The 26,144-nt window shown below is 37.2% G+C and overlaps 1 protein-coding gene across 2 annotated transcripts in view; it reads right to left on the bottom strand.

Moving 5' to 3' along the window:
• MGAT4C (MGAT4 family member C) overlaps window positions 1-21,203 on the bottom strand; it is a 402,472-nt gene extending 381,269 nt beyond the window's left edge. For both annotated transcript variants that reach the window (XM_049792434.1, XM_049792433.1), the window contains exon 1: window positions 20,925-21,203. The gene's annotated coding sequence lies outside the window, so the exon portion shown is untranslated. The remainder of the gene's footprint in view (window positions 1-20,924) is intronic.
• Window positions 21,204-26,144: the final 4,941 nt, after the last annotated feature.

Raw genomic sequence — 26,144 nt, forward strand, 5'->3', positions numbered from 1 at the left:
TCTGTTTTCTTCAACTTCTTCCCTCATTTTTGGGGGTTTTTCTTTGATTTTTTTAAATGAAGACTTTTATATAGAAAATTTTGGCTAGCTATAACACAACCTTGATCAGGACTCAAAACTCAGATAGAATCCTTTGTTAAGTTCAGTTACTGTACATTTGAAAAACAGAAATGTTGTATAAAGGAGAGGAATGGGAACATAGTGAAAAAGACAGGGAAAGAAAACCTGAAGATAATGACTCAAGTTGACATTCTGACTGCATGCTGATGGATGATTTGTAACATTATCATCATAACTGGCTGTCTAACCAAACTGATCCATAAACTCAAGTACAATGATGCTTTCTTGGCCAGTCAGGTTCCTCCTTTCATATGTCTTATCTTTAATCTATTGTTAAGCAAAATATTGAGACACAAAATGATAGCAAAGAAGCTGCTAACCCAATTTATAAGACTCTTTTGAATGAAATCTGAAAAACCTGCTTTTGTTAATCTAGTTTTATTTCTCCCTTTCACTTTTACTAACTGATTTTATAGATGATGACAGAAAAGGAAATCATTTAGAATCTGGTTTTCATTACCTCCAGGTTCACGACCTTATAACCTCCTGGCTATACAGGAGGCTTTTTCATCTGTGTGTATTACTCTGACATTTCTTTCTCATATCACTCTTTCTCAAGTGTGCTAAATGGACAGGACAGATAGTGGAGATTTTTTTAATTATCATTCTTCTAATCTCTTTTCAGTTTCTGTCATTCAGTATTAATATAATACATGTCTGGATGGGGTACAGGAAATCTACTTTCGTTAGATAATTTTAAAAGCTCCCCATTTTAGTTCTTCTTTCTGTCAAATTTCACTTGTACTTTAGTTATTGAAACTCTGGGGTTTGTATGTTTGCTATTTTTAAAAATTAAATTCACACTTCCAACTTTCCCCTTGGCAAAGAACCAATATTTAGAATAATCTTTTTGATCAGAGTGTCAGGGAAACCATGAAATTCTAGGTTTGGAGAATTCTCTTCAGCACTTTTATTTGGAGAGTTCATTTTAACATATTCCAGATACTTCAAAGCTTGAAATTTAAATTTTCTCTTCAGCGCTTTTTTACTGCCAGAGTATATTAGAAAGAGATAACATCACAGAGTAATAGTACAAGATCTACAATTTAATGTGAGAACAGGTCTGTTGAGAAGGATGTGACAGGTTTGTCTTGTTTCAGATGTTTATTTCAACAGTTCTACATCACATTACATTGTATTTGCTACAGGAAATAAAAGGGTTGCATATTGTGAAAATGACAAAATAATATATACCAGAATGAAAAAAATAATTTACTTAGCAAATGAGAAGTGGTATCATTCTTAGGAAACAATAGCACTGGAAAAAACTTACAGTGAAACAACAGGATATATCTGATTCGGAGAGAACTCAACATGAACATATCCCAAAGGAATTTGTGGAATCTCTAGTTTAAACTAGTTACAAAGATGTAGATACTGCATGCATTTACAATAAAGCACATCAACTTATGTCTACAGCTTCAGGAATCTTGAAAAAAGATATTCCTGTAAAGCTAAATAGTCTATTTAGCAATTTTATACAGTTCAGATTTCAAAGAATTTCAACAACCATGGCTTTTGTTATTTCCATGGAAATTGTAGCTGTTCACAACTTGGAAAATGCTATGTGTGAAAGCTAAGAGAATAGTTAACAATAGACATTATTGCAATGAAAGTAAGAAACATTAGGGAAAGGAGAAAAAATAATAAAAAACCCACCATATCATTGAGCCATTTACTGAGAAAATGAATCATAATACATTAAAAAGTCTTTGACATACTTTCTGGTAAAATTTAAAATTCTTTCTGTTCATTTCACCAGATTTTTGTATCAAGAGAAAACCAAAAAGACGGACTACTTTAGATTCAAGACTGCTTTAATCTAAAGTTAGAGACAAACTACTCAATATTCAAACAATAGATAAAAGAAACGTAAATGTAACCTGCATTTTCTTGTACATGGCAAAAGCTTTTACCTAATTGTCAGTGTAGTTAGTCTCAAAAAGTTCTGAAAATACACTGTTTCCCCATTCTTCGAATCCGAGTCATAATGGTATTTCTTAAGATCATCAAAGCATATCAGAAGAATTTCCTAGCTCCATCTGTATGAACCACATATTTTTTAAAACCTTTTTAACAGGTATCAGTCCTGTACGTGGATCTAATCCTAAAATGAGGTAATTTCAGATAAGAAATCACACTTTAAAAAGCCACACTGAAGAACTGTAGCTCATTCTGAAAACTTACACCTTATTTTTTAAGCAACACTTCTCCACTGAAATTATTACTTTAGAGATTACCTATAAAAACTGATTCTTACCTTATCAGCAAAATATATTTTTTCAATATTTTGAAATGAAAATAGTTCTGCAGATTGGAACTTTAGATTATCTCTTAGACTAGTAGTGGTTCTAAAGTTATACCTAACAACATACTGCGTTTGTCATCTTGAGTCTTTTAAACAATCTGTCTTCACTGAATCTTGACCATAGTAATTTTGGGGGGAGTTTTGCCATATTTTCCAGTCTGACATTTAAGTTTCTGAAAATCTACATCCATAATACATGGGCTGAATCACTTCTCTATATAGCTACTTTTCCGCACCGAGAACTTGAACATTGACTGTTAAAAATTGGAAAATTAAAGAAGAAATCAAAAACAATCACGCAAAAAGGCAATGCAAAACGACCTCTCTTTGACCCTTTCAACTCCTATTAAAGGGTCATATACCTAATATATAAACACACATTTCTCCTGATAGTTTTAATTTGAAAGAAAAGAAGGGAAAATGATCCTCTTGTATGCACAAAAAAGTACTGATTTGGTAGCATTTTGGTCCTGAAATACTCTGATTTTCTTTCAGTGGCAAAGGTTTTGTCACTGTTGTTTGCTGAAGCATGTGCACAAACTTGCCACAACGTCATTTTAATGTTCCCTTATCCATCTATGTTACCTTTTAAAAAGTATCTAACAGCACAAACTCAAAACACTCATGTTTTGGTCCCTGTTCCTTCCATTAGTTTTTGGAGCAAGACTAAATTTATAACAAATGTAGGATTCTTATTCATCTTGAAGCAGAGGCACTTTACTCTCGGAGCCAATATTCACACCTCGGTGTGAATCCTGGAAACGCTATGGGGAGGTTCTTAACTAACAAGGCTTTGAACAAAAGTCTCCAATTCTTTGTATGGTTCAGATTAAAGACACATCAACTGGAAGACTTTTGAAGGAGTCCTCTTACCATAACCAAGATCTTTATCTTATTTGAGTGTAGAAAAGAACAGTTACTTAATTTTTCAGATAGCTTTACAGGACAAGAGAATGTTCCCTGTTCATGCACTGCTTAAAATTCTGTTCCATGTAAACATGCATTCACAGTTTCATCTTTCCTGAGTAGCACTGAACAAATAGTCTATAAAAGATAATTTTGCATGCATTTGTGATGGGATTATGAGTCAGCCACAAGCTTGTGATAAGCATATTCACGCTACTGCCTCTTTTTTTCTTGATAGAAGCTTGATAAAAGACAATAAAAGGTTTGTAAGCTTTGCAGTTAGGTTTTATCAAACCACAGAAAAAAACTGATGTTGAAGAAAATAAATTTATAAACTTAGATCTCCTGGATGAGACGTTAAATAAAATACCTGAGAAGTAATTCTACACTCTCCAACATTTTGGAGGAAGAAATGTCCTCCCCTTGATTCTTTCTTTCCATTCCAGCAACTAAGTTTGATTTACAGGGAAGAAAGTTTCCATGTTATCCCCTAGGAGTCCCACAAAAAGAGTTTCTCCTCTCTGTGGCTCACTAGCTGAAAAACTACTCTGCTCCTTTCAGGAACCTCCCAGCTATATCCATTTTGCAGGCTTTCTTGTTGGCATTTTCAGATCTGTCTGTCTCACATTACACTCCAGAAGCTCTTCTGAGCTAAGTGTTGTGAATTGTCCAGGAAGGAGAACCTTCCCCTGTACAAAAAATTACTCCTGTTTGAAGTGCATCAGTCACAGTAACATTATCAGGGAACCTTCCTCTTTCCTGCTTGGCTACATCCTTTTAACCAAAAAGCACGTATGCAACAAACTGGGGATGAACAGGCTGGGCAGTTAGACCATCTGTTAGCATCGCAGAATAATTGATAACATGCCATTTTTGCTTTTTCTACTTAAGTATTTACATTTTAGGATATTGAATGAGCAGAAATACTTCAAAATGTAACCTAAGTGCTACTACCATTGTGATTCTGCTAAGTAGGAACACAGACATTATGTACAATTTCATGTTATAGAATTGTCTCTAAACTTAACTGAAGCATAAAAATGTAACGGATCAGTACAATACTGGTAGAATTATTTTAGGCTGCAACATTGCTATAATTTTGGTTTTTCCTTCTTCAGGCCTTGATTTATTTTCATGGTCAGCTCTGTCTTGTAGTATAGTATGCGGTTAGTTAATGAAAACTGAATCTATGAATCATGTTAATATTTACAAGCTCTGAAAGAGTCTTAAAAAGTTAGCCATCACCAAAAATAATAGGCTTACTGATATACTGTCCCTTAAAAACTCAGGAATTGTTTAAAATAATGAAATTCCTATTATTGAAGCAACTAGGACAAATGTGCAAATAACATCAATTTAGGCATAACATTAATATTGGATTCTCATTTTCTCAAAAGCTCAGTAATAGTAATAAAAAATCCTGGAAACTATTGTGAAACCAGGAGGTGATAAGAATTTACATTCATAAGATTCTTGAGCTGTATCCAAATTAATAGAAGTCATTCTGGGAAGAAAATATTTTCTAAGGTATACAGACATTAGCAGTGTAACAGTACAGTAAGACTGAAAAAAATGTATTCATCTGATACATTTCTAACAGAGTTTAACAGCTTTTCTACTACTGATATAATTTTAAATGGAAACAATTTTTCCTTCAGAACAAGCTCAAATACTACACAAAAATAATTTTTCACATTAAGTTAAAAAAAAAGAAACAACTTCAGGGAAAAAAACCAGGTGCAGAACTCCTTTGCAACAGTCACAGGTTTAGATTATGCAAGGCTGAGACCAGAGAAAAATAGCAATCATTCTATAAAATTTCCAAGTGAGTTTACTAGCTTAAATGAATTCACTAAGAGATCTGACATACTGTTATGGATGGAAAAACCTGACTGAGAAAAGATGGGTAAATTTCAGACAATGAAGATACAACTCTATCTTCTTATTAAAATAATAATAATAAAAAGCCTAGCATCTTTTTTGTTAAGTGTGAGAATGTTCCACCCCTATCATTATGAGCTGATACATAAATATATCCATGAATTTAAACAAGCAACTTGGAAATTTGTTCCCTAGTGAGACTTTCTATGTTAGAATTTGATTAGAATGCGAAATGCCTAATTGCTAAAGGTAGGTAACCCACGCATAAAACCCCAATAATAGGCTTTGTGAGTCACTGCCCTGGAGACAGACACTCACTGACATGACCCTTCTTATTTGGGGACTGTTTGCCAGAGAAAAAACTCACTGTACATATGCACATTTACAGCACAGAGAAGATTCTGGCTCTTCTCTGCCCCAGAGTGCCCAAATAACTCAACAGGTTAGGTGGCCATTAAAGAACAGGATATTCCCAAAACCCATGGTGGTTACCTTTGCAGTGGCACATAATTTAGTACCTGCGTTCATACTTTTGGTAGGAGTTTGGGCAAAAGTAACTAAAAGGAAGATGGGATATTCATGTATTGGGTTACATAAAAATTATTTTGTCGCTTTATAAAGGAAGTAATGAAGTAATAAGACTATGATAATTCTACATATATAGTATACACTACACAAGCAGATCGTGTAAGTTCTGGCTTCCCCAGTCCAAGAGAGACATCGACTTACTGGAGCAAGTCCAGCAACAGCCCACAAAGATAACTAAGGCTTTGAACAATCTTTCATATGAAGAGAGTCTGAGAGACCTGGGTCTGTTCAGCCTGGAGAAGAAAGGTCTGAGGGGGGATCTTATCTATGTTTAAGAGGGGTGTAAAGACAGAGCCGGACTCTTCTCAGTGTAATCTAGTAACTGGACGAGAGGCAATGGGCACAGGCTGAAATACAGGAAATTCCTCTTAAACATAAGACAGGACTTTTTCACTGTGAGGGTGATCAAACACAGGAGCAGATTTGCCATAGATTTTGTGGCATCCCCATCCCTGGAGATGTTCAAAACCCAGCTGGATACAGCCGTGCCTAACCTGCTCTAGCTGACCCTCCTTTGAGCACGAGGGTTGGACCAGATGATCTGCTGAAGTCCTCCTGTGGTTCTGCAATACTGCTTCTTTGTGTATGTACTCTTTCAAACCTCTGTGCATGCTCAAATAATTTTATTGCATAGACTCACAGGACCATAGATTAATTTAGGTGGGAAGGATACCTGAAGGACATTTGACTTAACCTCCCCAGTCAGAGCAGGGCCATGCTATAGCTAAACTAAAGTGATTGAGCCACCAGTCCTACAAAAAGCTCTGGAAGAAGATACAGGTAACCAGGATGCCCATTTTCTTCACGTACCCCCCACATATCATTAATTAGAAGATGCTGTTGTCAGACTATGTGACTGATTCAGTTTTGTACAACATACAAGGAGACATATGAAGTTTTAAAAGGAGACATATGAAGTTTCAAAATTATCAGCTTCCTAGATATAGATATTCTTAAAAATCAGAGCTGGTTCTTGCCTACTGTGGCATTAGCTCTTACCAAATAAGTAAGACAGTCTGTGGGCTGATAAAGATCCAAAACTTGCTTTAATCTATCTTCTTTCTTAAGTCATTGAATTATCAGAAATTACTTAATTGAACAGATAGAAGAATCAAAATACATCTGCATATATATATATAAAAAAGAGTTTCTGAAATTTTTTGCTTCTTCCAGAAACTCTTTCCTATAAAATACAGTGAAATATATCAAAAGCAGTGGGTATCAAAGATCTCAGTACTTTTTAACAATTTGTTATATGAAAAGTTTGTAAAGTTAGATTTTTCATTTTTACATCTCAAATAAAGAATAAACATTTACAGTACAGGTTTATAAACACAACCTTACCACGGATTGATAGTATTTGGGGTTTTTTCTTATATTACTCTGTGATTGGCCATTATGAAGATTTGTGTTGTAGGAAGGTTAGAAGATTGCTGCATCTCAAAGCTCAGCATGAATTTCAATTTTAGATTATTTCATATACCCATAGCTTAGTAAAGTAATTTTGCCAAAGATTGCTTGAAATAACATGTATGATTTTCTCCTGCTTTATTTGGAGCATTGTTTTTCTCCCATTTATATAGGTAGCCTAAAAAAAAAATTTAAAAATTGTTGTATAACAAATGGAGTATCTTTATCTTTTTTACTGTGTCATTCACCTTGTTCTTCATATTTCTCTGTAGTTCCTGGGGCTTTACGCCCCAGTGAGGGCCTGAGGCTGATAAGAGGGGGTTACTTTGACTAAGCAAAACAATTAAGCCCCTAATCAAGTAATGAACTTTCTGTCAATCACCTTTTCATAATGCAGGTGACACTTGCCTGACACTTGTCAATTCCAGCTGACACAGATTCCATGTTATACATAAATGTCTTGACTTAATGATCAGATACAAAGCTATGAGTCCACCAACTCCTACATGTAACAATATTTTTTCTGCCTAAGCTTGATCATTAACATACCTATGTTAATGGTTTCAGAACTGAAGTTGATGTGCACTGTGTAAACTGTTACTGTAAAGCCAGATCCTAACTGTTACTGTAAAGCCAGATCCTAGGCTAGTGTGTTGTATTCTGATGGCTTTTGAGGAAAATGGCATCCGTTCAAGGTATTCCTTAGACCCACTCTCAGTGAGACTAAGTATTAATCAGCTCCAAAATTTCTTTGGCTTAAACAATTCTACTGTGTTGTATAGGGAATATTTCTAGGGAAATACTCATCATGTGAAATATATTTCCATTCTATTTTCTGGCAAAAATTCTTTTCACAATTGCCTAAATGAGTACCATAAATTTCATCATGGACAAAGTTTTGTTTGTTTTACATTTCTGACCTGCTAAATTATATTATATCAAATTATGGCAAATTACAGGGAATCACATCATGTTACATAGTTCACATTGTAAGTCAATTCAACTTGACACAATATGACAAAGTAATGCAATATATCAGTTCTATAACCACATTCTTTAAGTAATGAAGTAATATTTCAGCATACACACCACAGCACCTACTTATTATTGAATATCCATCATCTGCTCCAACAGCAGCATGTGGAGTAATTGGGATAAGTATCTACAGGAAGAGGATATTTTTGTTGTCTTCTCTGGTAGTTGATTAAACAGTACCATGCTAGCATTCTTTACACATTATACAAACTCATTTCATTAAAATACTCACTATACCCATCAACAGTCTGGGAACAGTACATACCTCAGTTGATAAATATACGTGTTACTAAAACATGCAACTTGGTTTTTAAGCAGCAGTGGTCTTCATTAAATCCATGAGTTAACCTACTGCTTCAGTGATCAAACTCCTATTGAATAAGAAATATTCATGAAAGATTGTGGTATGAACAGAGTGTTTTCAGGGCAAGAAACTTAAAGTGAATTTTGCTCAATAAAAATATACCAGTCGATTACAGTAGTAATCCGTATAGTAAATCTGGCAGGAGTGACCAGAATACTAGTCCCTGTCTCCATACAGCAAATACAGCACTAAGCAAGCTGCAGGTCATCTTTGCAAAGTCTCACCACTCATGTTCTAAGGATTCATCCGGAGAGCAAGGGTCCAACAACAGTGCTGCAGCATCAAGGAGGTGCAACACTAAATGTATGTCTACAGTGAGACTCCAATGCAGAACAGAGGTACTTGAACTAGTTTTGGTAACTAGTAGCAATTTGAGCTGTGACATGGAACTCCTCCACACAAATTTGAACGGTAATCTACCCAGCTTCTGGAGAATGTCCGCACTGACCTCCATGCTACTACAATGAGGTTGCTCCTGGTTACGCTGTACTACATTAAAAACTCAAGTGTGATGTCTTGCTGTTGTTTCTGCCAACTTGCCCTTGCATTCAACAGGAGAAACCCTTACAAAGGTGACGGGGCTTTCAGTCAGTGCCCCTTTAAACTTCCGCTATGGTGAGAGAAAAAGAGTGGTGAATAGACAGGCTAATTAAGCAGCCTAAGTTTCCAAAACAATTATCCCATGAGCTTCTCCAATTAGATGGCTTAAATGGGAATGGAAAATATTTTAGAAAGGCACTTTTTATTTGCTATTTACCAGTTTAGTTAGCCGTGTAGCCAGCTGCACATCCCTTTCTGCCATATCAATGAGGTGCAGTGTCGGGAAAGAATTTAGAGAGGAAAGAGGATGCTTAGCCCAGCATTTTTGACATAATATCTGTTGTTGAGTTATGGCCTAAGGAAGAAATGGGGGTATGGAGGAGAAGGGAAAACAGGCAGAGAATTTTATTAATTCTACACTAAAAGGTACATATCTTTCTGTATTTAAGAAATTCTTTCATCCTGTCTTTTGCCAAAGAGGGCTTCTATGGAAAGGCAAACATTGTTATCCAGAAAATTATATCTGGGTCTTATTCCTCGCTCCCAAAAATCTACAGTGAAGCATATCACCACTTTTGAGAAAAATTATTATTCAGGCAGATAAGCATAATTCATGAGTTTACAAATAATCTGTTTGTACTCTTTTATAAACCATACTAGAGATCTCTGAGAGGTAAAAGAAGTTCTTTTTTAACCATCCAATATACAAACCAGTTACCTCTAAGTCTAAGAACACTAAGCAGAACACTGCTAACCAGTATTTTAATTGATAAGTAGAGTGCCTTATGTTTCACATAGGTTCCTTAATGTTTATATGCAAAGAATATAGAAGACAGAGGTTTTTGTAATTGTATATGGAAGAATGTTGTGGACCTTCAAACTAATTTTCTAATGAAAATAAAATGTTCCATTATGAAATAATGAACTACAGTGAATGTTGCCATGTGTTCAACATTTTAGCTTACGTGTTTATCTGGGTTTCTATCCATCTCTTCTTTTATACTTCCTGTTTCATTTCAGATGTGTGGAGATGCTTTTGGTATGGAATTTAAACTCTTTCTGTAAACATGGTTGTCTACCAATATTTACTCAAAATGAATATGAATAAATATGTCATTGTCGCTTTTATGTCCCAGGTAATTTCAAGTTCAACTCAGAACTCAGCTTTTGTTCCTGATGTTTTGTTTCTTCTAATAATAGTAAACTAAAGAAAGCAACCAATGGAATGATATGGATTTGTATATGATTAAGTTCCACTTGGTACCTTCATAGAAAGTTATGATTGTCATACATAGTTTGTAATTGCATTTGCAAGTAGTAAAGTGAAAGCTGATGATGGCAGAGTAATACTATTAAAATATACAAAGACATCATAAGAACAAAATAAAATTGTATGCTATTTAAACATTTCTGGCAGTGACCAATATAGAGATGTCCAGAGAAAATGAAACATTTGTTTTGGACTAAAGTGTCCTTCAGCTTATCTACATATGTATTATCACTTAAAAAGAAAGTATGTTGTGGTTTATGTTTGTTCTGAGGAGGCTGGATCCATCTATGTAAGCAACATGAAATAGCATGTAATACCATATACTAAATATTATGTTATTTTTGGCCACTACAGGAAAAGTAGAATAATCTCATCACAAGCACCATTCAGTGCAGATAGGTTTCAAATATACTAGATGCCTGCAGCTAGTGTTACTATTAAGTGTGCAAGGAGTTACTATTTCTTGCTTTTTCCATCATGCCTAATTCCAAAATGCCTAATTTTGATTTTTTAAAAACTTTTCTAGTAGGATTTAGACAATACTAACAATAACAATTAACAATACATATTGTTAACATAATAACAATAATAATGTCTCATATATGTATACATATCTACATATATGTATAGCCTTTTGTCCTCTGTGGTCTTGAAATATGATTCACTTGGTTTAGGAAGCACGAGATGCTTTAAACTTGTTGCAGACATTCTGGCTCATACACTTAATTTCACTTTCAGTAAAGGCACCCTTTAATGAATAAGATCTATTCCAATTATAAATCACTGAATTTTTCCCCCCTAAGGTATCACAGTAATTGTATTCAGAAAAAAAGGTAAACAAACAGTTTGGGGAATGACCCATTTGCAGTCAGTGGCTCCTCATTTAATGCTGAGTTTCAACTACATATATTTACAATATATCTGTATATCAGCTTTCTTTCTTACCCAGAAACCTGGAAAACTGAAACATCAAGTCTCCTTTGCCCAATACTCAAGACTTGCAAGCACTCAAATTAAGGATCTAAACCAATAAAATAATAACATATTTTTTCTAACTAGTGGAGAAATAGGAGAATACATTAAGTTTAACATAGCAGACCAACCAGTCATCCAAGACAGACTGACAGCTGCATACAGCAGTACCTTCAATCTTGCTTCCTCCTTTCCTTCAGTATATTCCATCTATAGCTGGTTTTTAAAGTGTGGTAGAATCCAAAATGTTAACCTACAACAATCACCTAGTCCAACTGTCTGACCAATTCTGGGCTGACCAAAAGCTAAAGTGTGTTCTTAAGGACATTGTCCAAATGCCTCTTAAACACCGTCAGGCTTCTTTCTCTGTAAAGAAAAGCTTCCTAGTGTCCAGCCTAAACCTCCCCTGGTGCAGGTTTGAACCCTTCCCATGTGTCCCATCCCTGGACCCCAGGGAGAAGAGCTCAGCACCTCCCTCCCCACGTCCCCTCCTCGGGAAGCTGCAGAGAGCAATGAGGTCGCCCCTCAGCCTCCTTTTCTCCAAACTAGACAAACCCAAAGCCCTCAGCCGCTCCTCACAGGACATGCCTTCCAGCCCTGCCACCAGCTTTCTTGCCCTCCTCTGGACGCATTCAAGGACCTGAACATCCTTCTTAAATCCTGGGACCCAGAACTGCACACAGTACTCGGGGTGAGACCGCACCAACGCTGAATACAGCGGGATGATCCCCTCTCTTGACCAGCTGGTCATGCTGTGTTTGATGCCCCCCAGGATGGGGTTTGCCCTCTCGGCTGCCAGGGCACACTGCTGGCTCCTGTTGAGCCTGCTGTCGACCAGCACCCCCAGATCCCCTTCTGCAGGGCTGCTCTTCAGCCTCTCCTCTCCACATTCATACTTGTGCCCAGCCTTACTCTGTCCCAGGTGCAGAATCCGGCATTTGGGCTCATTAAATTCCATCCCATTAATCATGGCCCAGTGCTCCCATCTATCTAGATCCCTCTGCAAGGCCTCTTGTCCCTGAAGAGTCAACAGCACCTCCCAGTTTGGTATCATCATCACGCTTGCCAATGCATTCAACTACTGCACCCAGATCATTGATAAGTGTAGTGAACAGAACTGGCCCTAGAACTGAACCCTGAGAACATTGTTGGTGTCCACTGGTGACATCATACTTCTACAGAGTAGCTAGGAGTCATTCGGTTTGATTTTCTGACTTAAAATCCTAGTTCTAACTGCAATGAAGAATTCTTTTTTAAGAAAAGAAAATAAATAATGTTGCCTGGGATCCCCAAAACAATTTGAGATAGATAAAAAAAAAACAGATTTTATAAGCTTTTTAAGCAATATATTATTTGTTTCAGCATGAAGTGCAAAGTCATGTACCTGTGTGTCCTGGTTTCAGCTGGGATAGAGTTAATTTTCTTCCTCTGGTATAGTGCTGTGTTTTGGGTTCAGGATGAGAAGAATGTTGATAACACACTGATGTTTTCTGTTGTTGCTAAGGAATGTTTAGACTAAGTCAAGGATTTTTCAGCTTCTCATGCCCAGCCAGCAAGACGGCTGGAGGGGCACAAGGAGTTGGGAGGGGACACAGCCAGGGCAGCTGACCCAAACTGGCCAAAGGGGTATTCCATACCATGTGACGTCATGCCCAGTATACAAACTGGGGGTGGTTGGTCAGGGAGGGCTTGCTGCTCAGCAACTAACCGGGCGTCAGTCAGTGGGTGGTGAGCAATTTCATTGTGCATCACTTGTTTTGTATAGTCCAATCCTTTTACTATCATTATTGTCATTTTAGTATTGTTAGTACTATCATTATTAGTTTCTTCTTTTTTGTTCTATTAAACTGTTTTTATCTCAACCCACGAGTTTTACTTTTTTTTTTTTTCCTGATTCCCTCCCCCATCCCACTGGGTGTGGAGGGAAGTGAGTGAGCGGCTGTGTGGTGCTTAGCTGCTGGCTAGGCTTAAATCATGACGCTGGGGAAGCACAACCCCATGCGATGATATATGCTAGGAGCCACCCAGCTGGAAAGCAGCTTGATAGAAAAGGACCAGGGAGTCTTGGTGGACGCCAAATTGATCATGAGCCAGTAAGGTGCCTTCGCTGCAAAGGTGGCTCCTGGGTTAAGCGTTGCCAGCAGGTTGAGGGACGTGATCCCTCCCCTCTACTCAGCACTGGTAAGGCCACATCTAGAGTGCTTTGTCCAGTTCTAGCTTCCCCAGTAAAAGAGAGACACCAACAAACTGGAAAGAGTCCAATGAAGGGCTACAAAGATGATGAAGGGACTGGAGCACCTCTCCTATCACCATGTCTCCCATGAGAAAAGCCTGAGAGAGCTGGGACTGTTTAGCCTGGAGAAGAGAAGCCTCAGGGGGATCTTATCAATGTGTACAAATACCTGAAGGGATGGTGCAAAGATAATGAAGCCCAGCTCTTTTCAGTGGTGCCCAGTGACAGGACCAGAGGCAATGAGCACTAACCCAAGCGCAGGAGGTTCCCTCTGAACATCAGGAAACACTTTTTTACTGTGAGGGTAGCTCAGCACTGGCACAGGCTGCCCAGAGCGGTTGTGGAGTCTCCATCCCTGGAGATATTCAGAAGCTGACAGGACGTGGTGCTGGACAACCATCTCTAGGTGACCCTGCTTGAGCAGGATGGTTGGACCAGATGACCTGCAGAGGTCCCTTCCCACCTCAACCATTCTGTGATTCTATTTTACTGTATTAGGTAGCAGTTCCACTCAAGAGTTATGTTTTGTCTGAATACATGGAAAAAAAGATGGTCCTGATCAAGCTGAAGATTAAGATGTAGCAAAACACACAGTAAAAACTTGGAAACACTTAAAGCATTGCCCATTTCAGATTTACCAGATACTTAGCATAGCATGACCAGTCCCTTTAATCTTCAGCATTGCAGTGGCAGCCAGAAACAAAGAAAAAACAAACCCCCAGACTTTGAAGCAAGGGGGGACACAGGACTGATAGACCCAAAACTACAAAAAGCAAGCAAAGAAACCAAAAAGTTTTTGGAAAACAACTTGCATCAAGAAAAAAAACCAAAAAAACCAAAAGAAAATCTTAAAAATTCACTACTGAGTATGTAAGAATATTTTCTCATTTTTATACAAGTGATCAGGTTTGGGTCTTGTTTGACTAGATCTGATAAACTATACAGGTGATTCTTAGTGATCCTTACTGACTTACCATTTTGGCTAGTGTTGCAGCAGGTGTTTTGATGGCAAGGGAAACTCCAAAGCTCTAAGTGGTTTCAATCTCCCTGTTCGGCTGCCAGGCTGCTTTTCCCCAGGGAGGCACACACCAGAGCAATAAGACCTTCTCTGAAAGTGAGCAGAGATCTCGTTTTTCCTCCACTGACACTTTTTGACAGGAGTAAGGGAGACATACAAAGAGCACAAGGCAGTTTTAAGGCGAGGTTAAATGTTATGGATGTTGTAATCTAACAGTTTACCGCAGCAAAAAGGAGGAAACCCTTCCTTCTACCCCATTCCTCTAACAGCCTCAGTCTCCTTGGTCTTTTGCTGATGTGATTCACATCCCAGATTCATCAGGTCCTTAGCTGACATGATTCAAATTACTAAATTATTGGAAAATTATGCATTTTTTCTGCTGAGTTAACTTTCTATCAGGCTTATGCTTAGAGTGACTCATGAAAGGGTTTGGCAAGCTCCAGTGTCAAAGCTGCTGAAAAGCCTCTCCAGAAGAGGGAAGGACATAGCATGGCATCCCTTCAGTGTTGGCAAGATGCTAAAGTGGCTCAGCTGTTGTATCATACTCATGTACACCCTCAATTCCTACAAGGAACAATAGTAAAACATATTATATGATGTTTAACATAGATTACAGCAAGAAGGAGACTATCAGCTTGTACATAGGAGGGAGTGGAAAAGGACTGAATCAACTGCTAAGCAAGGAAAGTCAGATACAGGAATGATATTTCAGTGGTTTCAAAGAGCTAAAAATCATCCCTAAGTTTCAGCGACTGCACTACATTAATTGCAACAGATCTATTAATGATCTTGGGAATACAGAACACAGACCAAAATATTTTTCTTAGAGTATCTAAATATTTTGGGAGTCTGACTGGTTTTTTTATCTGTTCAGTTTGGCAGTGTCTGTTTTCTTCATGACTTCACAAGTAGAAGATAGATAAAATAGCTTATTAACCCCTTTCACTCCTACCCTGTATATGAACAAACAGCTGGAGAAAGCATACTGGTCCCCACATTTCTTCAAAAATAACAGCCTTATAAAGTAGAACCTCTTAAATTTGAGTTTCTCTCACTTTTGTCATACAGTACAAGAAAAGCTCAACCTGCCAAATGAAAGTTGAGCAAAAAGGATAAGAGGAAACAGTGGAGAAAGGAGGTAAAGCTTAACTAGAGACAGTTAACTCCTCCTTGATTCAGAGTGTACTTTGATTTTATAGAGAACTCTTCCAACATTACTTATACAGTAATGTTCTACACGTTTGAAAACACAAATTAGAAATGCTTCTTCATTCATGTGAAAATATGCATGCTTGCCAAGGTCTCTTCATGTTAATTGCTACTGAAAAAGTAGTCAAATTAGAACTTGATTTTTTTTTTTTTTTTAAATAGACGTGTGTGTAACGACAACACATCTTAGAAGTGTATCCCAGTTAATAACCATATAACATACATATATTTCATACCCTTAAAATAATGATTATTTGGGGCATCAAGGAATTCTTTAAAATTCTTTGCAACAGAATTTGTTCATCTGCCTTAAATTCTGATGAAGCAGCTTTCAAAATTTGAGAAGCTATGGACAGTTGAAAAGTGTTGCTAGTCTTCAGCAGCAGCTGGAAGAGCAAAGCAGAAGCAGTTTTATGTCCAAACAAATAATCTACATTTCAAAGCCTTATTAATAGACAGAGTTTAAGACAGGAACTTCATGCTGATTGGCGTGTAGGGGCAAACAGGGATACTTAAACATACTGAGCCTGATTCCACTCTCATTTATTCTGTTGGCTTCAGTGCAGTGACTTCCAGCAGTGCAAGAAAGAGGTAAACTGGATATTAAATGACACTCAGAACAAGATATATTACTATAATTTCTTCAGGAATGTTATTTATCTCTCTACGTGAGACAGCGATTTTAATGACTGCATTAAGATAGAAAAGCAACATTGAAGCTCCGTAAACAAACCAAATTTTTAATTGCACCTGAAAAAGCCTACTGCAGAGAACCCTATGTATTTATTGGCAAGAAGAAGAGACCAATCCTGGATGTTTCAGAATAACTTCCACTCTCAGCAATATAAAAAAGAAAGGGAAAATAAAAAGAAAAGATTAAGCGTATAACATTCTTATTTTTTGAGGTATGCTTACTTTCTACTGCATAGAAAAGACGAAGAAGACTAAAATCTACAACAAAAACTTTAGTTAAAATAATCCTTGAACCATATGCTGACAAGCGTTTAAGTATTCTTCCTCTAAAATTAGGGCTTTCCAGAAAGGCAATAGGGGTAGTTATTGCAGGTTTTCAAATGTGATTTCATATGATTTCGGGGGTGTGAAATGAGGCAGGGAACACCAACAAAAAACCCCAAATCTTTGGAAGATTTTAAAACCAAAATGCTTTGCTCAAAATATATCAAACTAAGGTCAGTCATAGAACAAAGGAATTCAGATCCACTTTTAGAAAATTATATTAAAAATACATAATCTGAAAGATATTTCCCTGAAGCCAATATTAATTCATTTAATCATTGACTTGTCGATATTTTTGTGAGCTATGTACCTTTCAACAGGAACACCAGCTACTTTGGACTGTAAACTTTGTCTATTAGGAGGATATAAGTAATCAGAATTGTGTTATTACTTGATGTGAATCATCTTAAGAGATGGGGACAGAGTAAGGCAGGAGAAGGGAAATCTGCTACTTATTTATCTTCTTTTTTTTTTTCATGAAAATGTTAACAAATATCTACTCAGTTGCTTAAATATCAGTGTCTACTAAAATTTGAGATATTCTGCATAACTGAAATAAGGGGTTGAAAGATACAACACAAGACTTATGTGAGGACTTGGACTTGTACCTGTAGCTAGGCAGGGTTTCCCACGGTTTAAGAAGCTGGATAACAGTTGGAGAATGTGCTGAAGCATTTCAACCAAAATAAGACAGCTTTGTAAACATGAACTAGCTTTCTATGTTCTTTCCACCCCTATTTCTTGATGTGCTTTACAATAATCAGCTATGATTCTCAGGGGAAACCATCTTTTCACTCTTGCTCACTCAAAATTGTGAAATTATGTGTGTGAAAACACGGATTTGCCATATGTCATTAGACCTACTTAAGTCTTAGCAGAACTATTACACAATCAAATGTGTTGTGTAGCTAATGGGCTATATAAAAGATACACCTGAAACAAAAGAGTACACTTCATAAATGTTGTAAATAGTGACAAGTTGGTCCTAAAACCTAGAAAGACATATAAAGGGAAGAAACAAATGAGGTCATAGCACATCCTCATGTTAGAAATATCCAGGTTTTGCCTGAAAATATTCATTCTTGTTTTGCAAATCCTACCATTACCCAGGCCCTTAGGCTCTTCTTTTTCTAAGCACTTTTTCCAGTATTTACCTGTTAGAGGTCAAAGAACAGATAATGGCAAACAGTCATGATTTTTTTTTTTCCCCAAAAAAGTCCATAAGAGATGTTATTTATATCCACAATATAGAATTAGGATAGTTACCCCAATATAAAGCAAGTAAGAAGGAAGAAGACTATAACAGAGTAAGAAGGTGCCTTTTTTGCACCAAGTTCCACATAGTATCTGTACCTTCTAGAGGCTCACTCTGGAAGAATAAACTCCAACTTCAAACAGCTGTTAAATAAGCACAAGTGAAAACCAAGAGCATTGCAGAAAAAGGTCAAAACTGATCTTCTGATTTTATGATTTGTCTAGCACACAGCAGAACAGAAAGGAGTGGAACCTAAGAAGATATCAAGGAAGGAATACAGTCAACACTTAAGCTTACTTACTCAAGCAAAGTGGAGCACAGGAGGTAAGTGGCTAAGGACTGCTGAAGAACATAAACAAGACAGGTCATTTTGCTGTACTGCTGTAAATTTCTGTGGAAAACTAAATTTCTTTTCCTTCCTCTTTTTTTTAGGAAATTGTTAACATAGGACAGAAGAAAGAATAGCAAACTAAAAGTGGAACAGGAGTACCAGCAGAACCAGGCCAGGCAGAAGACTACACTTTAAAGAGGTTGGATTTAACACCATAACAAACAATTTGTGCTTAAGCTTTCTTCCTTCCTGGAGCAGTTTCATCTGTTTATGCTATACCACATTTTGTAATACGGTTATTTACACAAACAGCCTAAAAGGATTTCAGAAGGCAGCAGAAAGTTCCAGATGAAAATGGCATAACATGTGGGCACACCATAGATCTCTATCAAGAGAAGGGGGCATAGCTATTACTCCACAGCATGGTAGATAAAAAGCAAAATAACAATGTGAAGGTAAAGCTAGAACATAAAGATATTAATCTTCATTTATTTCCTATTATTTAATATTACCCTCCCATTAAAATCTTTTTTTAATGTGTTTTGTTTCATCTTACGTGGAAGAAAAGATAATCAAAGATATTGTTATGTTGCTATTGGTTACTCCCCAATGCCATATATCAGAAACAATTATATTTAATTAGGTAGTGTTTTAAGTAACCCAACATTTAAAAGGAAACATACGATTGGACCCAAAGGAGACAAATGGAATCTGATCTGGAAAAGTTAGGGTTTTCATACAAGCAGCCTATAATAAGAAATGCCCGTATACCATCTTGGGTTGTGACATCCGTAAGTGATTGCACAAAATGCTGAAATATCCACGTGTATCCAGAAGTATTTTAAGAGGGCTCTATATATTTAAACAAGAAGCTTGGGAGTTTGGAAAAAAACACAGTTAGTGTGCATACTTCGTTTAAAAAATAGCTTGCTGATGGTAGGAGCCTCTAGGGAGAGTTTAATGAAAGCCTCTTTGCCTCAGTCTTTCTGAGGTCCTACATAGGAAAGGAAGTACTTTAACAGAGTTCGTTGGAAATGGGACAGAATCAATCTCTCTTCTTTTTCTTCAGCCTTTGCAAGGCTCTAGAGGAAAGGAACTTTCAGGTGTTGCATACAGGAGCAACATATACTGCTGTAATTTATTATTAATACCTTGAAAATATTATATTCCATAAATAGAGGAAGTTAAACACACTGAAAAATGCTCTTATCTCAGACTTACCATTTTTTAACCCTTATGAGTTTCTGAAATCTCCTTCTGCCCCTATCTTTGTCACCTATTACTATCTTATTGCTTTCCTTCAACAGTACATGAAAAAGTATGACAAACATCTGTCACTTGTGACTAAATATCCAGTTCAGCATATCCACTGCACTATCAAGTACACCATACACAAGCTCATTTATCATTTACTCGTGGTAACATGACAGCAGCCCAGCAAGTGCACTGGACAAGAAGTTGCAGGTAAGATTTTTGGGTTTTTTTTCTTTTTTTAAGGGCTTAACTCTTGCTTAGCCCTGCATGCGTCTTTTTGTGTTCAAGTATCAGAGCTTGTACTCAGGTAGAGTGCCAACTCAGAATGAAACAAGGCCAGGACTTTAACTTGAATGTGGCAGTGCTTTTTCCATATCTGCAGCAACTCCCGCGCTTGGAATAGTTCAAAAATGTCTGACTGCTTCTGCAATTTAGAGATCTTTCATTTTTAGGTCAGCCTGCCTCACAAGCTACAGACATGCAGTAAGCATTCCAGATTATGAGACAGATGCTGTAACTCCTATTTAAACACAGAAGTTTTAAAGGCAAGAAATTCTTCTTTACAGATTTTGTTTCTAAAACCCCTGTTGTGGTATATAATCCTTATGCTTTACTAAGAAGCTCCTGGAGTCTGGCAGTACAGATGCAACAACAGGCTTCTGTTACATATCTAACATCAGAGATTTTCAGAATTAAAAATCCTAACTTCCCATGTGAAAGGGAGGAACATCATAGCAAACAAGAAAATATCTAACTCCACAATTAATTTGTAGTACTTTAAGGGGAGTTCTGCCCATACGCACGTTTGGAAAATATTTTGCAAAATAAATACTCACCTATAACAAATTTAAAATGAGAAGTATGATTTTGCTCTTCATTATTGTTTCAGAAAAACAACATTCTCTGGACAGTCAGAATCAACTTGTGGCAATGTTATATGCAGCACAATGGATTTTTGCTTTTTTTGGTTAAAGGTTAGGGGTTGTTTTTTGCTGGGGGGGGAATGCTGACAAAGCACTTGGCAGTAGGTACAACACATCTACAGTAAGTAGATCAGAGTATTTTACCTGCAAACATGCTGCAATAAAGTGCCATCATTCAATCAATACAGATTACTTAGTTAACATTTTTCTTAATGTATCTGGATTACTAGTTCATTAGATCATTACCTGATAAATAGTGGGAGTAATGAATTGAGAGAGTAACTACATACCTTCAGGAAGAACCTGCCCGATAACAATAATCCATTAGAAAAACTGGCAGTATCCTCTGATCTATTGCCCGCAAAGCTATGACTTGATGGAGAGTTTCATTCCCTCTGCTCAGCACTCCAGAAGAAAATCAGCACAATTTAAATATTTCTCAGGATGTGACAGCTCTCTAGATCCCTGGTTGCATTCTGTTCCCAGGGGTTGACAATCTGGTGTTCCAGTGTGCATAGAGCAGTGAAGATGAATTGAAAAAGCTTGAGATAAATTAGGGATGGCTAAGTTAAAATTGTCTCTGCTCCCGAGTCTCTCATCTGCAGTCTGCAAGCCTATTTTGCTGTGAAAAAGCTAGATGGCAGGCTGCCTCAGTGAGTTCTTCTTAAGCGACAGGGAGCATTTTCAATGAAGAAAAATTCTCCCATTATCTAAGCTAATGTGACTGCAGCTAAATGTAGTCTTAAAAGTGTCTACGAGCATGAAATTCATTCTCACTGTTGCTTTCTTTCAAGCCACAGGTTAAAAAAGAAAAGAAAAAAAAAAAAAGAAAGAAAAAATATAGCACCACCCTAGATTTTTCTATCTGAAGGAAATACTCAAACTTTTTAAGCTGATAAATAGCAGCACGTTTCATGATATAGCTGTGCCCAACAGTCTAAGTAGGGGAAATTTTCAGCTTCCCAAACTTTATCTTCTTATACTCAAAATATTCTTCCACTACCTTTTCTTTATGTTTTGCTTTTAATGGTTATAATTTCCTTGCAGTTATCTTCATTTTGAATGTTCCAGGAGATAAAGTGGCAGTATTTTCCCCTTGTTGACAAAAAATGAAGTGACACCTAAATTCTGAACAATTAATATGTTTAGCCTTAGTAGATAATAATAAAAAAAAATGTGATTGATGTTTTGCCATGTCGCTAAAAAGTTTTGTTAAAAAAAAATAATAAAAAATTTGTAACAAGTTGTTGATCTTTAATTATGAACCACTTTTCTGATTGCACTAGTTTACGAAGGAGATATAGAACCAAAGTTTTCTAGATATTAGTTTAGTGCCGAAGCTGTTTGACAAAGTCACTAATTTCAAGCTGTTATGTAAAAGTTTGTTATATAGATCTCTGAAGTGCAGGACGTTATCATTACACATAGTAGATGGAAGTTTAATATTTTATCCTCTCAAACTTTGGATACAATTTACAAAAAAAAAAAAAAAAAAAGAAAAAAGGAATAATTTCAAAGCGCATGTGTCAGTCATGCTCCCTAGTAAAGAGACATTTTTGCAAATCCTTTCTTCAGTTTCAACTGATCTAGCATTCTTAAATCCCAGGTATCTACCACCAATAACTTTCTCAGATTTGAATTCTCAGTATCATGGAAATTCAGTCCCCCACCCTAAACTGTATATATATATATATAGCCTTAGTTCTAGAGCATCCTGAGAATGATAAGTAAGTATACCACCCAGAAATAGATGCAGACCATGCTTTCATCAAACAGGCATGAAGAAAATCTGAAAATCTTTGGGACATGACTGCTGAGGTCTTTTTTGTTCCCCATGCCCCTGAGGTAAAACATGCACTCACCTTAACAGAACTCTACCAGGTGAAGTGAAAAGGCATGATCAACATGAACTGATTTCCTTGGGGGTTATGTCACTAAAGCCACCAGCCCTGCAGAGCCTCTGCGTTCCATGGTGAAGACATTACATTCAACCTAAAACTTTTGAACAGAAGCTCCTTTGGCTTTTGTCCCAACAACCAGCCCTTGAAGCATACGCAAGCGCTTGATGAGAGGCGATTGTTCAGTAAATGCAATATACATAAACGTAGCTCGGAACAGCATGTATTTCTAGAGGGATGTCCTGGGTTCAGCTGGGATAGAGTTAATTTTCACAGGAAGCTGGGACGCGGCACAGCCAGGACAGGGGGCCCAAGCTAGCCAAGGGGGTATTCCATACCATGTGATGTCATACTCAGTATATAACTGGGGAGCGGGCTGGGGTGGAATCACGGCAGGGGAAGGGGTGAAGTGTTGGGTTCTGGCTGGTGAGCCATTGCATTGTGCATCACTTGTGGTTTATATTCTTTTATTAGTACTATTGTTATTATTGTTTCTTCTCTCCTTGTGTTGTCCTAGTAAACTGTCCTTATTTCAACCCATGAGTTTCTACCATTTTGGGTTTTTTCCCTTCTGATTGTCCTCCACATCCCACCAGGGGGCTACGGGGAGGAGTGATCAAGCGGCTGCCTGGTGCTTTGTTACCAGCTGGGCCTAAACCACGACAAGGGATTAAAAAGTTCCCCACGCTGCCTTGCTCTAGGATTATTTCTGGTGTTGTGACGCTCACGCTTCTTAGGTGGATGTGCTGCAGTCCTAGCCATTAATATTTGTATATTTTCTGAGTAAACAGATCATGATATAACAATTAAAAAGAAATTAAAAAAAAGAAACACACCCAAAAATATAAACAAAGTCTCAACTTGGAGAGAATTTTTGAAGCAATTTTGCAAATCAGAGAGAAAACATGGGTAAGTATATGAATTTTGATTGGCTGAATTTAACATTCACTAGTAACCAGTTTAGTTACATCATGTAAAACACCATTTATCCTGTAAAGATATTTTTGTAATGAGCATGTTGTTTAGAAGAGATTCATGGTTAGTGAAAGAAAAAATGCTCAGCTTCAGTTCTGAGTCTTATGAGAACCTTTTTTTATTTGTGTCAGCTTTTTTCATTTGTTTTAAGGTTTTGCCAGCAGGTTGAGGGATGTGATCCCTCCCCTCTACTCAGCACTGGTGAGGCCACATCTGGAGTGCTTTGTCCAGTTCTGGGCTCCTCAGTACAAAAGACACATGGACATACTGGAGAAAGTCCAATGAAGTTGATGAAGGAACCGGAGAATCTCTCCAGTGAAGAAAGTCTGAGAGAACTGGCACTGTTTAGCCTGCAGAAAAGGCTCAAGGGGATCCTATCAATGTGCACAAATACCTGAAGGGATAGTGCAAAGAAGATGAAGCCCAGCTCTTTTCAGTGGTGCCCAGTGACAGGACCAGAGGCAATGGGCACAAACTAAAACACAGGAGGATCTATCTGAACATCAGGAAACACTTTTTTACTGTGAGGGTAGCTCAGCACTGGCACAGGCTGCCCAGAGCAGTTGTGGAGCCTCCATTCCTGGAGATATTCAGAAGCTGACAGGACGTGGTGCTGAACAACCGTCTGTAGGTGACCCTGCTTGAGCAGGGCGGTTGGACCAGATGACCTGCAGAGGTCCCTTCCCACCTCAAACATTCTGTAATTTTCACTTTTGTTTAGGAACCACCAAAATCCTCAGTTCATGGTGCCAGGGATTTTCTCTGTTAAAATGGTTCCTAATTTTGTTAAAGATTTTGTTAGCCTTTATTGTCCAAAACATCTTTCTTAAATGAGGTTATATTATTAGGTTCCTCTTCTCTTCTACTCACACAAGTACAGCATCTGCTGCTGAAACTAAAGAAACTACCTGGAAAAAATATTGACCAAGACCTCACTATGCAAAAGCCTGGCTGTAAAGTTTCCAAAGTCATCCCTCTTCACAGTAAGGTAAGGCTTGATAGAAGACTCTTTAGAGCAGAAAGCCACCTGCTAGCCTTAAAGACAGGGTTAGTTTGTGTGCTATTTATAAATTTTAGAATAAGCATCACTCATGTCTCCCCTCTCTCAGCAGCTACTGCTTCATGTAACTACCAGTGACAAACTGCAGTTTTTCATAGAGCCTCAGTTACTTGGGTCAAACAGCTACATCAGTGTCTCAGCTTCTATTCATGAAAACCTACTAGCCTGAACAATTTTTTAAAAAATTCATTATTTCTAGTGGTATAATTATTTTACAAGGTATGATTTGGTCATGTTTAGTATTTTGGATCAGTAACATTAACATGCCAGTTTCTAGGAGGTTTCTTGTTGGATTTTGGGATGGGACATGGAAGGAAATAGAGAAGCAATTTAGCCAACAAAACAAAGTAATCCAAAACATCTTAGTAAAGTTCTCAGCTTTGACCACACATTCAACTCAGTGTTGTCTTCCTAAACAACAGGCAGAGAGAGAAAGAAGGTGAACTTCTGTACTAACAATTGCTTTTTTCCAGGGAAAGAGGTTTAATAATCCCAGAAGATTATTAGGGATTAGGCCCCAGCCACACTACAAAGTATAGTCACTCGGTTTACAGAGTTTTAGAACAAGACATAGATTCACAAGAAATTCTCAGACATTACCAGGAGAAAAAAATGAATAGGGCTTTTTTTTTTTTTTCCTTTCCAAGTTTTCTACTGGTACAGTTCAATATCTTTTTCGGAATTAAATGGACAGTCCTAGATGTTCAGGTTGGAAACAGAGTTGACACTGTTGGCATAGCACTCTAGATATTTCTGGTGTGCTGTAATCCAGTTATGAAAACATGTTCAAAAGCATCAAAAGACAGCGGCAGCATTACCGGCAGAGGCTGGAAAAGGTGTTCGTGGAGTGGCACACATGGTAACTCTGTGATGTGATACCTACAGAACGGAAGTTGTAATTGTTTTAAGAATACTTTGACCTGGGTATACCTTAGAAGGTTAGGAAAGTTAATTTCTAGAAGCCAAAGTTATACAGTGGGCCTATTATTTTTTAAACTTAAATACCAGTGTGATTCCAGAGCTACCAGGCAGATATCTAAAGAATATTAAAAAAACCCTCTCTATAATAGGATACACTAAAGAAAATATATTTGGCTAAATCTTCAGAACTACAATTCTCCTCCAGCTGGTAATTCTCAATGAGGAAAAGAACTCAATTTAGATAAAGGTTTGTCTTTTCTATTTCCCTGTCATTCTTCACTGGAGACAATATAGTAGTTAATGAATTCAGAATATTTTCTCCATGCTTTACCCTGCCTGCCTTGCATTAGATTTTAGTAGCAGAGAAGCACTTCTAATGGGGAGCCCCAATGGGAGTGGAGATATGCAATTCGAAGATGAAAACTTCAGAGTCAGAAAGTGAGATTTTTTTTGCTACTGTATATTTTGTATACATGTATATAATAATTTTGAAAAAACCACAATGTGTATGCATATAAACATTTAGTAATCTTTTTGAAGTAGCTTTTTCATTATTGTGGATTGAACTCTTGCATATAGCTACATCATATTTAGGCTAGTGTCAGCTGAAAGGCTCTCTTCAAACTTTAGTCTGCCACTTTATATGGTTCCTGGAA

Source organism: Accipiter gentilis, chromosome 34 (assembly GCF_929443795.1).
Source record: "Accipiter gentilis chromosome 34, bAccGen1.1, whole genome shotgun sequence".
In the NCBI taxonomy this organism is placed as follows: Eukaryota; Metazoa; Chordata; class Aves; order Accipitriformes; family Accipitridae; genus Astur; species Astur gentilis.